Raw genomic sequence first — 17,211 nt, forward strand, 5'->3', positions numbered from 1 at the left:
AACAAAAACAAATTACTGAGTGCTTGTAAAAATGCATATAGATTTTAAACAATTTTCAGCAAGACTGATCTAGCCAGAATGATTGCCCCTTCAGGGCCCAAATTAAAATGTACTGTTGCGTTACCAGGTCTCCCCTTTTACATTCCATCCTCTTGGAATGTAAAAAACAGCTTTAATGACTTTATTACCTGATGTAAAACCAGACTACATAAAGGTTTTGTTAGGAATCCTGAAGTCTATGTCTTAGTGCAGGCTAAGCTCCATTCTGTTCCTGGCTGATTCCACAACCTGACCTAGCTTTTTTGCATATTCTCTCAATATCTGTGCACTACAATGAGATATGCTGTAAAAAACATGCCCAGTTTGAAAAGTTTTTTTCCTCAATGTATGGAGGAATAGTTTGTCATCAACTTCTTAATAAGAACTTTTTCCATATGAACTTCTCTGGCTTTCACTCATGTCTTTGCTTGAGAAAACTAATCCAGTTCTTCAATATTTCCATTCAGGTGGTGTTTCCTAAATTTCTGGGGTTTATTTTTGTTTTACTTTCAGTCTGCAGTATGTCTACAGCTTTCTTCAAACTGTGATTCCTCCAAATGGGCAGATTATTCCAGCAATAAGTTGTTTAGGGCTTAGTTGATAGAAAAATTGTATGTCTTATTGTACACACAACTCTCTCTTCTGTCACCTCACCAAGACTTGCTTTTTTATGTTATCATCCATTCTTATTCATGTTATCAATCCCAATATAGTTTCCAGATAATTTTCTGCATTGCTGCTGCCTCATCAATTGTCTCCATCTCCTTTCTATAACATTTTTCAATTGTCTATATTAAGTATTATTTTGCATAATGAGGAACATTTCTCCAAATGAAACTTTTACCTAATCTCCTAGGTAGGTACTTGCAACTTTACCCATTCTGGTGGCTTTCACAAGCTCTTATCACTGAGCTTTATTTCTTCATCCAGGAGAATATGCAATAGATCTGAGCTGGTATCTTCTGATAACCAGCTTGAAATGTGCTCTTTCTCTGACGGTGAACCATAGCTGATTATTTATTCAACCAGATAGATCCTCATCTCATCAAAGTTATATTTCCTTACTTCCTTTATGAGAATGTCTCATTACAACAGCAGGAAAGACTTTATTAAAATCAATATATTACATAAACACTTCCTTCTTACACACTAGACCAGTTAGTTTAGCAAAGAAGAAAATTAAAGAGATTTGACATGATTGCTTTGGGCAAATTAATTTTGGCTGTATTTTATTACTTTTTTAACATGTACGCTCTTATAAATGGGTTTATTAACTATGAGATTTGTTCCTTTCTGTGAATCTCAGTTAAATGGATGGATGTATTTCCCAGGTTCTTCTTTACCTCCCCAAAGATAGGTACTATGTGCCTTTCCTCAGCCCTGTAATACCCCCTCCCTATTTGTTTGTGAAGCTATAACTAATGACTGAGAGCAAGATTCAGCTAGTTCCTTAAGTATGTAACGGTGAATTTCATCAGGCTTTGCCTATGTGAATCCGTGTTAGTTTAATTAGTTTTATGCCTCAGCCTTTCTGGTTTCATTCCCATTCATACTGTATTTCTTCTGTTCCTTCCTTTTTCCTTCCTTTTCCTATAACTGTGACCTCCAAAGAGTTCATCATTTTAAGCAAAATCTGTTTGCACTTTCCTGTCATAGCATATTTCTGTTATTATGCATAAAACTGAAATAATGACCCATCATCCCCTCTCCTTCTGTAAATATCTCTGCTTCTTGAAACAATTAGTTTTCCCCAACTCCTTCCTGTATACTTTGTGCTCTCTGCCATATTATTTTACAAAAAAACCCGCTCAGAGCTCTTGTCTCATTATCTTTGTGTGCTTTTGGTCCTCATCTTGGTAATTTTCTGTAAATTTGCTTCATTATTTGATCCCTGTGGTAGTCATTTAATAAAGCTACTTCTTCCAAAAGGCCCTGTATCTTTCCAGCCTTTTTACTTGACACCATTTCTCTACATATTTATTTCTGATATATAGTTATATCTTTTGGGCCATTAGCTTCAGCTGAAAGTAAGAGTTAGAATGCTTGCTCTGCCACTGATTTCTTCACTGCTCTGAGGACTGTGTCTGGCAGTGTCATCCGTGACCATGGATGAGCAGCAGCAAGCAGAGAACTGATTACGTGCCTCAGGCAGAAGAACAATTTTTGACCCCTATCTTTCACTGACTCCTCCTAGCAGAAGAGTGAGGTGTGAATTCTCTCACCAGCAGGAATCACTTCTCTTAATAGGAGATTTGGGATCTTGATGGATAGAAGACTTGCAATAAAGGCAGAATGCTGTCTGGCATGTGAGTAGGCAGTGGCTGTTCTTATGCAACTGCTGATGTAGCTGCAGTCTTCACTATTTAGCTAATTTCCTCAATCCATGCACTATGTTCATCTTGTTGATGAAGTCCCTTGTTCCAGGAAGTTTCACACTCAAACCATGCCCTCCTGTCGTTCTCCTGAACTATGGAGGGACTTCGTTGGCAGACATCCCCCAGACTGAGTGGTGCTTCTGCCCAGCTTTCTTTGGCAGGAATACAGAGTCTAGTTATTAGCACCAGGGTGGATGTCCCCAGTGTCAAGATCATTTTGTGGGCCAAGGCTTACCAGATGCAGACTGAAGAGGAGATGGTGGTGTTGACATAATTTTGCTTTCCACCGATTCTCGTTCTTCTCCTCTGTAGCATCTGAAATAGCAACGGAAAGACCTACTTCTGTGACTATTACCAATAGGTGAATTCAGCAGGCCAATTCAGTTTGTCTCCCAGCTTCATTAGAGTACTTCTACACAGCCAGATTGGTATGACATCAAGACTGTAGTAAAGACCGTAGTAACGCCTAATAGTACCTTATAGCACACGTTACGAACTAGTACATGTTAAAGCTTGCCTACCAGGTTGAGAAACTAGATCAGAGCTGCAGGACTGTGTATAAGCAAAAAGGTAGAACCAGGGCTCTAGTCAAAAGATTGGGAAGACTACATGGTCATTACTGTGTCTTAGCTGTTAAGAATCAGCTCCCAGAGGAAGCGCAGTAGCAGCAACTTCTCCTTCGTTCTAGTGCAGTCAAAGAAATCAGTCTAAATAATTGCCAAAGGAGGCTGAAAATAATCTGACTTGGCACTGAAAGAACTGCTCACATGGGCAATAAAGCCATGAGATACCACCTCTCATTTAAAGATGGAATGTGACTCCAACTCAACTTAGCATGGGCTAACACACCAAATGCAAATTTATATCTATTGTGCTGGTAAATAAGCTGTGAACAAATTCAGGAATGAAAACAAAATTAATTAACCATGCTGAAAACTCTCTAGAGAAGTGTCCAGTTTAGTTTCTCTTATGAAAGTAAGTGAAATCCTAAACAGTAGACAAACAGCATGGATTACATACATTACAAATTCTTCTCGTTTAAATGTTTAAAAGCACACCCGCTGTTCTACAAGGGTTCATTTAAAGTAAGGGTTTTTTTCATACAATAAACTCTCCTTATTTTGTATAGTGAAAAATCACAGAGTAAATAGTGACTAGATGAATTGAATTGCTATCATCACTGTCCCAAGATGTTGTATAGATGCTGAACAGATCCATTAATGTGGTATTTTTTAGACTGCAGCACAGATGTTTGAAACTTCCATGTGAAGCAGCCTTCTGAGATTGCCAAGTATGCACTTACAGAAACTTGCAAACTGGTTTGGTAAAAGGGATTGATTTCATTATATCCATATTTTTTCCTGATTATCCTTTGATGGCATTTCTTTACTAAGTAAAGATGTGATCCTGCAAATAATTGTGCCCGTGGGTAGTCATAAGTCTAATGAAATCAATGAAACTGCACATAAGAAAACACTGTACTTGACAGTTAGGATTTCACAGTATCAGCCTGTAGAAGGTAAACAAACAATCTACCCAACACTGATTTGGATTGAACACAAAGTTATTTTTAATTCCATTCTCCTACTACTGAAAAGTAAAACATTAAGACTTCTGTACTACATGGAGTGATGACCAAATTGCATTTACATAAAAAGAATCGTATTTGTAAGAAGTTAGAATGTAAAGAAAATGTCAGCAACCTGGACATAATCGTAAACTTTTCTCTTTAAGGGAATTTAGTCAAAAGTTTGAGTAAGTGTGGTATACAAAACTGTTGTTTATTCAGTTCTCAAGATAATATTTCTTTAATGCTATTATTTTAATTTTAAAGCTCTATCATGTAACTTCAGAGAAGCTGTCCAACTGCTGAGGCAGATGCTACATATCTCTCAAGATTGATGCTGCTCTCTGTGAAGACCAGTTGAGAAACAGTCCATACACTATGGTTAATGTTATCTTTATCATTTACATGGTACAGTACTTCAATATCAGATGATGTACTGCAGAAGGAAACTGGATATTACGGTTTCACAGTATGCAGGAAATTTAAAAAATGGAAAATGGATTTAGAGATTGTTTGCTGCTCCAAGTGCAAGATTCAGTTATTTCAGATACCCTTTTTGCAACTGAACAAAGCAGGCAAATGACAATTAGGAATGGTTTAATGATCATATATTCATTTCTTTATTTTTACATAAATACTGTTTTTTTTTAATTTATGCATTAATGGGTTTTGCAAACAAGAAGGGTTTACTGTATTTACCTATGTTGACTTCATGCTTCATAGAGTACATATAGTTACTCACAATAAATCTCTGCTTCAAATTCAGTGACATTTATTAGATAAATCATATCTTTTAGGAAAAAAAATGGTAAAATGATCAGTGGTAGAGGTTCTAGCATACTTTTTGTAGATTAATGCTTAATTACTTTCATTGTTAAGACAACTCTAGTGTTATTTTCTCTAATTTAAGCTTCATTCGATCCACTTCTATAACCTTTCTAGATTGAAATACTTACCTTTCTAAGTTTTTGTCCCTTACTTAGGTATTGTAGAGTGTGTGCTAGGAACTCTTGAAACTGGCACTATTTCTATATAGATAGAACTCTAGAAGTTTTACTGTAAGGCATTCAATCCCTATGTTAATGGCTTTTCTCTCCGGTTTTATGTTCAGTTTTCAAAATATTTCTTGAATTGTAAACACCTGTATGGACTGCAGTACTCCAATGCTGATCTCACCAGTGCCAAACACAGAGGTATATCACTTCTACATCTACTTAAGATTCCCTTATTGTACCTCCAAAATTGTAATTTACTCCTTTTAGGTACAGTGTTCAGATAACTCATATTTGGCTGGTTATCCCTCATGATACCTATGTAAGATTACATGTGTATATGTATCTTTATCTGTTTATTTAAGAGCCCCCCCCCAAAAAGTTAAATTTATGACATTCAGTCACTCAAATATGACTTAGTTCAAATTATCTGACCTGATATAAAGATACCTAATCACTGGATCAGAAGGTATGCTGGGCTTAGCCTCATAGTGTCTTCTTTTTATATTTTACCACTTTATATTAAATATCTGCAAGGATAGAAACCAATTCCAGTTTTATGGCTCCCATGCTAACATCTTAATTACTGAGTTAAATAACTGTTTTCAAACTTAGCCCAGTGACTATTTCAGTACTCAGGCAAGGAGTGACTGAAGATCTACTTTATGATTGTCTCATGGCATGGCAATTAGGACACTTCCACAAGGTATCAGAGACCCCTTCCATAAATCAGACAGAGGGTAGATTTGGACAATTGCAAACCGTAATGATCAGGTGTGGATTAAACTGCATTGATTGTCCTCAGTACTTTGTGAAATCTTCTATAATTTCAATTATGGTAATATTTTAATTATATTTTATTAATTAAAATAATTAAAATTAATTTATTAATTAAAAGCAAATACATGCTTATCAATTAACAATTCCAGTTCAAGTTATTATCCAGCCTTCTGACACTAGGTGACAGTCAACAGAGATTTGTTACACACAGTGTTATTGGATTCCCCTATGTAGTTTCTTGTTGCCTACCTTGGTACCCTCCAAAGGGTCTAGGTTTTATTTCAATACTGTACCATGCTTAAAAGGAGTATTCTTCTTAATCATCAGATTTGCAAGGCAACAGAGAGACTTTCCACTCCAAACCACATGGATCATGTCTCTCTGAAGTTCCCTGCACCAGACATTCTTAATTTCCTGCTTACAAGGATCCTTCTGTCTCTGGGCCTCAGCTTTTCAAATGTTACCTCTTTTTTGTCACCATGGGGTATCTCAAAACTCCGTAAGGTTTCACCGCAAAGACCATGAAAGATATATTTATTCCTCCTATTGCTCAGTCTGTTACTGATCTGGTTCCCTTGGAAAAGAACTTTCAGGAGGAGGGATAGCAGATGCCAGCGTATTTGTCAGCACCAGCTGAGCCAGCCATCCTTTAATCATACTCTTTTATCCCAGATGATTACAAATCCTTTCAAGATCTTATGAGAAAAGTTGTTTGACATGTATGTGGAAGCAGTCCAGGAAAATCATTACAGTGTTGGATATATTGCACACAGCTGTGCCTAGATGCGTAGCTTTAACCATCAGTGAAGAATTGTTGGACATGGCCAAATTTCTTTGGCAAACAGTAGATTCTTTACCACGAATCTCCAAGAGAGCAGATTGTCATTAGTGTGGGCCTTCATGTGAGCAGCTCTTTACTTGTCCTTTGCTGGACTTTCTGGTGGTAGAAGCAGTGGGCAAAAAAGTCTGAACAGCAATAGTTTTAATCTCTTCCATATGTAAAAGTCCAACTTTAGTTGTTTTATGAACTCCAACACAGGATTCCCAGACCCTCTTTAGAGACTAATTTCATTAGGGCCTGAGGGAGTTTTAAGTCCTTTATTGACGATGCTCAGATTATAAACAGAATATCACTGAAGGCACTTTGTGCTGATTCAGTAGATTCTCACATCCATTGCAAAAAGTATCAGGCATTCTTCAGCATTTGAGACAGTTCTTTGAGGATTGCAGTTTTTACTGAAAAAATTTATGAAGCTTTACAACTTGCCTTAAAGATTCCAGTGTAATGGTAAGGATATCGGAAGTCAGATCTCCACCATCAAGAGGCAATTGGGAACATGGTATCAGAAATATCTTAGGTAGGCTCTGCATCTGTCCTTGTGTAAGAAATGCTTCAGTCCCTTAATCATCTCTGTGGCCCTTCGCTGGACTCATGGAGTAGTCTTATTCCATTGGTGTGAAAGTATCAAGCACCTACTCAGGTTAGTAACATAAATACCAGTTCCCGTGGGCTGTTCCATTGTGTCAGTTACCAGGTATTAACTATATCAATGATACAGTTCTGTATGAAATGTTTCTGGCAAAGTGATAAACAACTCTTACAAGGACTGTTAATTACAGAACAATTTTATGAAAATCCAGAATGTTTTGGTATTTTATATATATTTCCGAGATATATATATATATATCCAAAACCTGGATTTTGACCAGACAGATCCAAATTGCATCAAGAAATACCATGTATGCAACATCAGATCCGAACAGGGACATACTGTGTTTGGCATACCTTTTTGCAAATATGCAAACAATGTTTTGTGGTGAGTAAAACTTCTCTCTTAGGTCCCAAACCTCTGTCTGACAGCATGAAACAGGTTATTGCAGCTTCAGAAATCTAGATTTACTTTTTTGTAGCTCTAGCCCAATGTTTCTACTGAGCTGTGAGAATTATTAGTATAGGATTTTCAAAGGTGCAAAGGAAAAACATTCCTTACGGAACTTTGAAAATGTTTCCTTAAAATTAATTGTAGAACGATGAATTTCAAGGTGCTGAAAAACATTTCAGGATCTAATACTGGCATCAGATACAAGATACAAGATACAAGATGTGAGGAAGCAGATACAAGAGAGCCAGCAGTCTTTTGTAATGAAAACCTGGGAGGCATAGGAATTCTGAGGTTTTAAAATTTTTCTTTAGTCTTGACAGATCTACTGGAGGCAGTTGAAGAAATGTTCACAGTCATTATTTGTAGATATTTGATTATAAACATGTGGATAGCCATATGGAAAACATGAACAAGGTATAAGAGTGGTGCGCTGTTGACCATGAGTGAGGAGAATGAAACTACAGAAAATTGAAAGTGGAGCAGTAAATATGTTCATATAAAGGAGCTACTTGCTCAGCCCTCATTTAACCTCTGAGACCTCTAGGATTACCTCAGTTAGAGTCATACTCTTAAAATAGCAGAGGAAGCTGACAGGAGATTTCTGTGAGGACCTTCTGACTATTGAATTTAGTTCACAGTTCCTTCCAAAATAAGCCTCTACTGGCTACCCCTCAGCAATTCCTACAAAACTTTGTGTCACTGGCAGCAAATAATGGTGGTAAAGCAGCTTTACAAAGAAACTGTAGACCTTTAGAACATCTTCAGAAGGTGAACTTCATATACATGTATGTATTATTGAGAATAATAGATTATTTTTATCACTGTATTTTAATTTAAAACGCATCAAATCATACCTAAAAGAAGTAATCTCAGTCTGGAGTTACGGTTAGAGTTGGTTAGGAAAATGTGTAGTCTTTCTTTTCGGAGATTTGTTTTTCCTTTTGAATACCTCTCAACACAAAGAAATACCCTCACTTTTTGTTGCCCTTTCTGGGAAGGGCATCTCAAAACATTTTTCTTATTTAAGCTGGAGTCACAATATGGAAATCTTTGACAATATCTGACCTCGGGCAAAGTGTTTCTTGATGGGGTAAGTGAATAAGTAAAGAAATATATAAAAAAATTTCTTATATTTAAAGTATTATCTGTTATCTTTTCCTTGATGGTTTCTTATCCATGAGTTTTAAGTACTACACAGATATAATTAAGTTGCTTTTCTTTTCACTATTAATGGAACGTTATGCAAAGTACAGTGATTTCTGGCTGTGATAAACAGTGATTGAAGTGGACGGGAAAAATCTTGGCTCATTTAAGGGGTATACAGGCTGCTGTCTCTATTCTGCTTTAGAGATGAGTGCTCTGTCTTCTAGTCAAAATATTTCACAATAAAAATTTAACAGGCTGGAGAGCATTTCCAGAAACAAACTGTTAATGTGAGTATGAGCTAGAATAGCACAGGAAAACAAGCTGTGAAGAAATGACGTTTAAAGGGAAATGAAAAATATCTTAACTAAACAAATTTATATCCTGTGAATGCCATTTCTTGAATGGGAGGTCATAGTCTACTAAGACAATGATGCACCATCTGCAGCCCTAATAGGAGCCAAATACTATGGCTGTGCTCTGTTCAGTGCTAATGCAGTGTTTTTAGCATGTGCTGTAGCAGGTGGTTCCAGGAGGAGACAGGGGAGAGTGAGCATTTCGGAGGGAGAATAAACTTTTACATGCAGACAGGCCTCTGGGCCGTAATACAATTCAAGTGGGAAATAAAGACAATAAAGATACAAATGTAGTAGAAATAATGGAAATTGCAAAACGCAGTTGGGCAAAAGTTGCCTGACACTTTGATTGTAAAGACCTGTTTCTTTCATTTATAACCTTGTCAAACCTACACTAAAATTTTCCATGCTAGGTGTCTTTCCCAGGCTGGTATTTTTTTTTCTGAAGCTAGGCAAAAAATATTGTTTTCCACTGGAACAAAATCCTGGTGATTTTACATTAGAGCAGCTCTTGGCTTCCCTCGCTCTTGAAATGTGACAGAGAGGTCATTTTGTCTTCTGCATTATACCTTTCACTGACTGCATGAAGTTTTATCTCAAATCGATAGTAATAACCTTCTACTAAATTTGAGTTTTAATAGACTGGGTTTTAGCTTTCTAGGGTTGTTAAGCACAGTCCTCAGGGGGTTCTGTCCAACTCAGAGAGTCTGTGTTGTCACAGCTCCTCTGTGTTGTTGGGTTTGAAATGACAAAGCAGCTATGCTAGGGGACTTTCCAGGATGGTCACATTGTTCTCCAGAGTGCTTTTGTTAGCAATTTTGCTATGAGATTCCTGGTTCCTGCATACTTGAAGCTCAGAGTAAAAATTCAAGGTTGTCAAAATGATTAAAGCTACAAGTGCTATATAAAACTGAGTAAGAATCTGCTCAGTAAAGCAAATCAAAAGCCCTCATACATCCTGGGTTTTATTTACATTTATTTACATTCGTGTGAAAAAAATAAAGGGAAAAATATCTTTATTTTGATGCCAGCACAATTTCAGCATGTATTCGGGTTGCTTTCTTCCTGACAGCTCCGTGTACAATACAGTGCAGTTAGTCCAGAAGGCAGAAAGTTGAAATGCTGGCCCAGTTTTTGGGCCATATTTTTCTTCTTTGATACCCTACAAGCGAAGTCCTGCCATGCACATCTTTCATAAAGCAGTAGTTACCTAGTTACTTTTGCTGCAGAAGCAAACTTCTCTCCTTTTTTATTTTCTTTTTAGAAACCTTTGTAGAAATAGGACAAAGTGAAACATAAACCAGTGCTATTAAACATTTCCACGATCTGTTCTGGCCATGCCAAAAAGGGTATTACAAAATTTGCTGTTAAAGAGAAACAAAAGAAAAACATTAAATTTATCTAGGGATTTCTGCTGAACAATGAAAATATCATACATTCTCAGGGAGTACGTGAATCAGAAATATATGGTGAAATACTTGATTCTGCTTTTAGTATTTGTTTTAGTTATGCTTCTCTCTGCACTAGCTCATAAAGCTTGTTCTCTCTCTTGATCACTACTGCAAAGAAAACTTCTAAAATCTATTTTACTATGAGAATGCAGTACCATCATCTAGGGAACAAGAGTGCATAAACAGTGTCATTGCTTGGCAAAGTCACTTACTATCCTACCCCCACTTCACTTGGTAATATTTGGTATGATGTGACCATCTGAGTTTTCTCAGATGAGAAGGTTTATAGCATGCAGGGAGCAAAAAGCTCATGGGAAAATTCCTTTTGTAACCTTTTCGCTGTTATTTTTCTTGACTGTTAGTTCTCTATTCTCATTTGTGTAAAATGTGTCTGCTGTAGTACAACTGTTAATTACTTAGCTGCTGTCTTGATATGAAAGTAGAGTAGGATTATTCATAAAATTACTTCAATACAGTTTCTGACTGATGAAAAAAGGGAACTTGGATCTCTTTTAAAAAAATCTAATAATAAAAAAGGGATATGAACTTAAGATATTTTAGCCCTGGAATCTGGGAATTCATTTCTGTCTGACACAGAACTGGTGATCAGCCTACAGTTTGTTTAGATCATGCTACTTTTTTGATTAAAAAAGAAAGATTTCATTTTCCTTCCTCCCAATAAAGTTATCTTAAACCACATTCTATAAAAAGGGTTTGATAGACTGACGTATGTAATTCTGTGAAACTGTGTATTTTAAAGAGAAATCACAAAGCTTTTGAAGTTTGGGCTGTTGCTTGCCATCTTTATATTGTGTTTATTATTCAGATTTGAGTGTGCCCAGGGTATTTTAGGATTCTGATAGAGTCTGAAAAAGGAGGGCAAAACATTTATTTTGTGGGTTCGAAATAACACTTCAGTAGAACTGTAATTTTGTTTAAAGCTGCTGATTGCTCAGGTCAAGGAATACTCGAAAAATAGTGAATGAACAGTTGTGGAGTGTGAGCTGTCCGCTATCTCTAAGTCTTATCTGTCTGGGTTAAGGTTGTGACCTAAAAACTGAATAACCTGAAAAAGTGCCTGAAACTCTATTCTTTGCTTCTTATTCTGTGTTAACCATGGATGTTCATGTTCAATGGTCAGTTTGTTATCGAGATATTCCGTGCAAGCATTGATCGTGTCCCCAGATATGCTTTTAGAAATAAGGGCTATCATTTACTACTTTATGAACAAAATTATAATAAACAAAGTAAAAAGTAGTTATTTTCCGACTTTAAAATTATTTTCTAAAGAGTGGCATTCTTCTGCCTTCACTGTTTTTATTTAAGATTTGCTCATGAGTGGGTGAAAGATTGCAAATAGTTCATATAACATTTGTCTGTAGTGCTATGCAACCCTCTTCAAAGAAATGTGGGCAAGAACTCTGTTTGATCATTAGTGCATGCACAGGTAAGAAAACAGTTGCATGAGAAACTGTACAAAGTAATGATTTTCCATGCTGGGCCTGTCAGCAGTTTTGAAATTTTCCCAGGATAGAGGAGAAAGGTACAAAATGGAAAAAAAAAATTAGATTTACTTGTAGATTTACTAACACTTCAAAACACCCTCTCCTCATGACACTTGGTTAGGATACTGCATATACTAAAATATGGAAAATATGGGAAAATCAGTACTACAAGCTGCTTCTGCTGTTTCTGACATAATTCATATTAACTTCTTTGCTGAAAGCGTCCCTTTGATCTCATTGATTTTAATCAGTTTTCTGTTTATCTTTTAAGTCTTTGTTGCTCTCCTTAATTAAGATTTTGTATACTTTGTTAATATTGGTTTTCTTCCTTACAGTTTAGCTATTTTACCAGCTTCTCTGTGTCTTTCTACTATATTTCTCAGTGTTGCCTTTTTTTTTTTTCCAGACAGAATTGGCTTAATAGCTAGTCTAAACTACAGCATACACAGAGACAGTTCTGCATGTGAGCTCATCTCAGGGCGCTAATGTTTAGTTAAACCATCTTTCTACAAATATAGGTATGGAAAAGAAATATGTCAAGACTAGCATTGAAAACGTTCACTGGCAAGGTTTTCCTTTACTGAGATCACAAAGATTACTCAGCTAATGCAGTGTTTTCTCATTCTGACGTTAGGTATGACCTTGTGCAAAGGCCTTTTCAAAGAGTGTGTTTCCTTTCAAGATACAGTTTCTGACTGCATCTAAACTTGTTGTCGTCTTCTCTCTGAGTGCTTGTGTAAAGAACTGAACAAAAACCCACAGTAATTTGGACCTGTTGCTGGAAGTAAACAGACTTATGAGGGTATATACAAGGTTGTTGTAATGGACAAGGGTGAAGATGATCAGGTATCAAACTGGGTGGCCCATAAGCCAGAAACACCCCCCAGCTTCTTAGTGTGTCAGTTTGTACTGTCATATGAATGTAGAAGGAACACAATTCCCCAAAATAAAACAATTATTTGGTCCCAACAGCTGTGGGACCTTCATTGTACACACACACAAGAACTCCTAGGATGCTGAGTGAGCTTCTTACCTGTGAAGTAACTAGAGGTCATGCTGTGCTCAGAAAAACATAGCCTATCTGTATGCTGTTATAGAGAGAACTTTGGTAAGAAACAGCCTGTTTTATGTTCCACTGAGATTGGAATAACACCCTTCAGTGTTATTAAGAGTAAAGTTTCACACTACACTTACACTGCTCTTGGCTGCATGTTGCCTTCCTCTTTCTGTCACAGCAGGATGCAGCAGCAGCCAAGAGGTGAGTCAGTTTAGGCAGGTGAGCTGGGTGAAGCCCCATTCCCTTTCTTGTTTACCTAGATTGCAGAGAGTGCTTTCATTTTCTTCAGCTCAGGTTGCTGAACTGACTCATCTTGTGACCACCCTACCAGGTCCCTTCTGGAGAAACTGGAAGGAGCATGTGGATGACAAGAGAGAATAGAGCATGGTCACTGCACTGGATATCAGTCACAGTTACCCCCATTTGATGGAATATGAAGTTAGGTCTGGCAGAGTGGATAGAGAGCTGTTCTATGTAAAACACTGGTGCAAAGGTTGGCCGTGATATACCAGATTCACCATTATAGTCAATAATTCACATAGATACACCATATTTTTAATAGTAAAGGCTATGAAATATTGATCTCAAGGATGGATCCTTATAGATATGTTTTACCACTTCTGCATCAGTGATTTAATTCCCCTTGTGTATTTCATTATGCTGACATCTCTGAATATAATGCCAATTTGCAGTGAAATTAGGACCAGTAGTAGACCTTTTACCATTTAAATTCTGCTTTCACTCCTAAATGACAGTTTAAGTTTATGTTGCCTTCTGCAAAGAGGTGCATGTTCCTTGTACAGCAAAAGAAATCCAGAAGATGGACTGCACATTTCTTAGCCGTTCAGGGGACATGACCCTGTAATGGCAGTATCACAGAATAGTTGTTCACAGTATAGCCTATTTCCCCCTGGTTCCATTACTGCATGTTTTTTTAGCTGAAGAAAGTTTGCATAGTGTATTGGAAATATAAACAGAGCTCTAAAAGCCACAAGGCGTCCTTAACTACAGTGCCACCAAACCTTCTGTTTCACAAATAAGTATCATGTTTTCCTTGGATTTATTAGCACTTTCTCACTGTTACTTTTTCCATCAGTAATACTATCTCAGGATGTCACAATTCATTGCAACAGTTTTAAAAGGTAAAAAATTACTGTAGTGCAACAACGCTCTGCCTCCTAATTGTCCTCAGAATGAAAAGCTCTTTCTTATTAAATAACTTTTTTTTTTGTAAGGAATAAATATTCCTGTTATGAGATTTGTTTTCTCTGTAATCCTGTTTCATGATAGTTGCTGAACACTGCTTCAAATATTTTGCCAGTTCAGATTTGTTTCTCAAACAAACAGGAGGTTTTTATAACTAACCCTGAATCAACGACCTAATTTTGGAAAGCAAAATGTTTCCATGTTACAAAGATTAGCCAGTAAATGAATATTAACTTTTGTTTCTTTGTGACATAAATAACATGCAGAACAACTTTTCTCCAGGCAATATTTTTTTTTCCCATTTAGGGCACACGAGGCAAGTTTGTTTCTTAGTAGTTAACTCGAAGACTTAAATCAGGAAAGTAAGTATCTGCAAAGATATATCAATAAACTGTGCAACTTGTTAAAACATTCTGAACTGGAATAATCACAATGTTTAATGGCAGATTAGTACATAGCATCATACTTTTTAATTCACTACAGCTACCTTTGAGTTTCTGCTCTGTTGACAGTTACACCTGTGCATTCTTGCTGACGTCAGTTGGGTTTATATGGAAGTTAAGCAAGACCAGGAATTGGCACTACACATAAAATGTTCTGTTTGTGAATAAAACAATGTGTGCAGAAAGGAATGAGTATCAAGAGGGTTTAAAAAGTTTTTGGCATATTATTAAGAGGAAATATTTAACAGAATGGTTGAACTTTAAACTAAAAATATTTTCCTGTTGGCTTTATTAAAAATATCTCTCTAGATTTTAAATGAGAAAAAGACACCTATAGACCAACTGTAGTCACCATGACAACTTAAACTCACAAAACACATAACAGTATTACTTGGCGGCATAGTTAGCTTACAAGCTAGTACATCAAATCAGCAGAACGTAGGCTATCCCGCTTCACCTAAAATCATATATTTTTATTCTGTCTTAATACATGAGCAAACCATAGCACACGCGAACATGAACTCAGGCTCTGCCATATGTATTGAATAATTTTTGTGAATTTTGTTTGAATAACTAAACCCTTTTCTTTTAAAGACAGGTCTTTTCTTTTTTTTTTGGGAACTGGGATTGACTGCAATTTTTGCTAATGTTTGTGGAAACAGAGCCAGATAATTTTCTTGACTGTGCAGCTGGGGGGGGTTATGTATTTCTTTGCAGAATTATGGAAACCAGAGATGGCAATGACCTACCAGTATCAAGTCATGCAGTCATATCTTTTGCCAATGCAAAAATATTCCCCAAACTACAGTGAGTGTTATTGTCTAGTCTAGTTTTAAAAGTTTAAAGCTATGTAGATTCCATTGTTTCCCTTGGGAGCCCAGTTTGTTTCACTGCCAGGAAGCTTTCCTGATACTCAGCCTCAATTTTTCCATGTTTAATTTCAGGCTATTAATATGAGAGTCTCATACTAAATAACTATTCTACTTTTTGTTTATGATCTCAAAATATTTGTAGATGCTGTCAGTCTAGTCATATGTGAAGCAATCTATACTTAATTATTTTTAACTTTCCTCTTTAATTGAATCTTTCAAGCTCCCAGTTAATGCTCTCCTTGAGCAATTTCTACTTTTTATTTGCTTGGTTATAGGAAAACTTAATTCCATTTTTTCTTATACCAAAGTTGTATGAGAAGTAATGCTCTCTTTCTTTTCCAAAATGTAGTTAAACATCTCTAAATCACAGGATTCTTTTTAGTGACATGCTAGCATGAGTATTTAGTCCTCTGAAGTCTCTCTCAGTAATGCTCATTTTCAGCTCGCTGTCCCCTTGAAATGCATATTGAAATATGTTCTCACATTTTGCTTGGCCTCCAGTGCCATGAGATTATTTTCATAATGTTGTTTTCTGTGCATTTGCAGTACCTTTTAAACCCTCTTTGTTCTCACCTGTCTTGAAATCTGAAAATGTCATTAATGTTTTTCCATTAATAAATAATAAGTAAAAAAAAAAAGTTTTGGTCCTGGGTATTAGCAAAGATACAGCATCTCATCTTGATGTTGCTGTGTTTATGATTTTCATGCCAATTTTCAATTATCAAAACTACCTTCCATTGTGACCCAATTTGAATTACATTTTCAGGTATTCCAGTGTCCAAATTTTTCTGGAAATAGGTGATATAATTTCTATGCTACTTAATTCATCTGGTTGTTTTACTGCTCCATCAAGAAGGCACTTGAGATTACTTGGTTCAGTCCTTATAAAAACCAAAAAACTAAATTGTTCCTGATTCCATAATTCCCCAGCTGATCAGTATGCTATTCTCTTATAATGTATGTTCTGAATTACTAGGGAGGTACAAATTCAAGTGACTTGTTGATAGCTGCCAGCATCACAGTTTACGTCCCTCGGTTCTACATTTACTTTTCACAGGTCTCCAGTTCCTATTAGATATGTGTATTGTCAGTATACTGCCAAGCTTTTGGGGGTTTTGTTTTTTTTTTCTAATTCCTTCTAGATAGGCATGTTTGGAGCACTCATCGATACATGTGAAATTCTTCCCAATGTAAATCTGTTTGTGATGATTATTGTGTTTAAGAAGAAAGAATCTCTGAACACCTTGCTTATAGGAAGTGCTTATAGGAGAGTGACTTCCATTATCAGCACAGTTTAAAGGTGGTGGTGGACTTCAGGGACTATTTGAATACATCTATTTGTATCCTGGCAGATTCATAGTAATCAGCTAACTTAAGCCGTGCCTTTAACAGCTACATTTAGACCACCTCAATGTCTAGAAGGAACTTTGTAAATCTTACCTCCAGAGCACACAGAGCAGTTAATTATCTGAATACTGGAGTAGTTCAAGCAGCTGTGCTGTGGGATTCGTTGTCTCCATAGTTCTTGGACCTACTGAGCTT

General features: G+C 36.5%; 1 protein-coding gene across 2 annotated transcripts in view; it reads left to right on the forward strand.

Moving 5' to 3' along the window:
- Positions 1-8,379: 8,379 nt before the first annotated feature.
- Positions 8,380-17,211, forward strand: part of PDE1A (phosphodiesterase 1A) — a 103,449-nt gene continuing 94,617 nt past the window's right edge. For both annotated transcript variants that reach the window (XM_068407230.1, XM_068407229.1), the window contains exon 1: positions 8,380-8,421. The gene's annotated coding sequence lies outside the window, so the exon portion shown is untranslated. The remainder of the gene's footprint in view (positions 8,422-17,211) is intronic.

Source organism: Nyctibius grandis, chromosome 9 (genome assembly GCF_013368605.1).
Source record: "Nyctibius grandis isolate bNycGra1 chromosome 9, bNycGra1.pri, whole genome shotgun sequence".
Taxonomy (NCBI): Eukaryota; Metazoa; Chordata; class Aves; order Nyctibiiformes; family Nyctibiidae; genus Nyctibius; species Nyctibius grandis.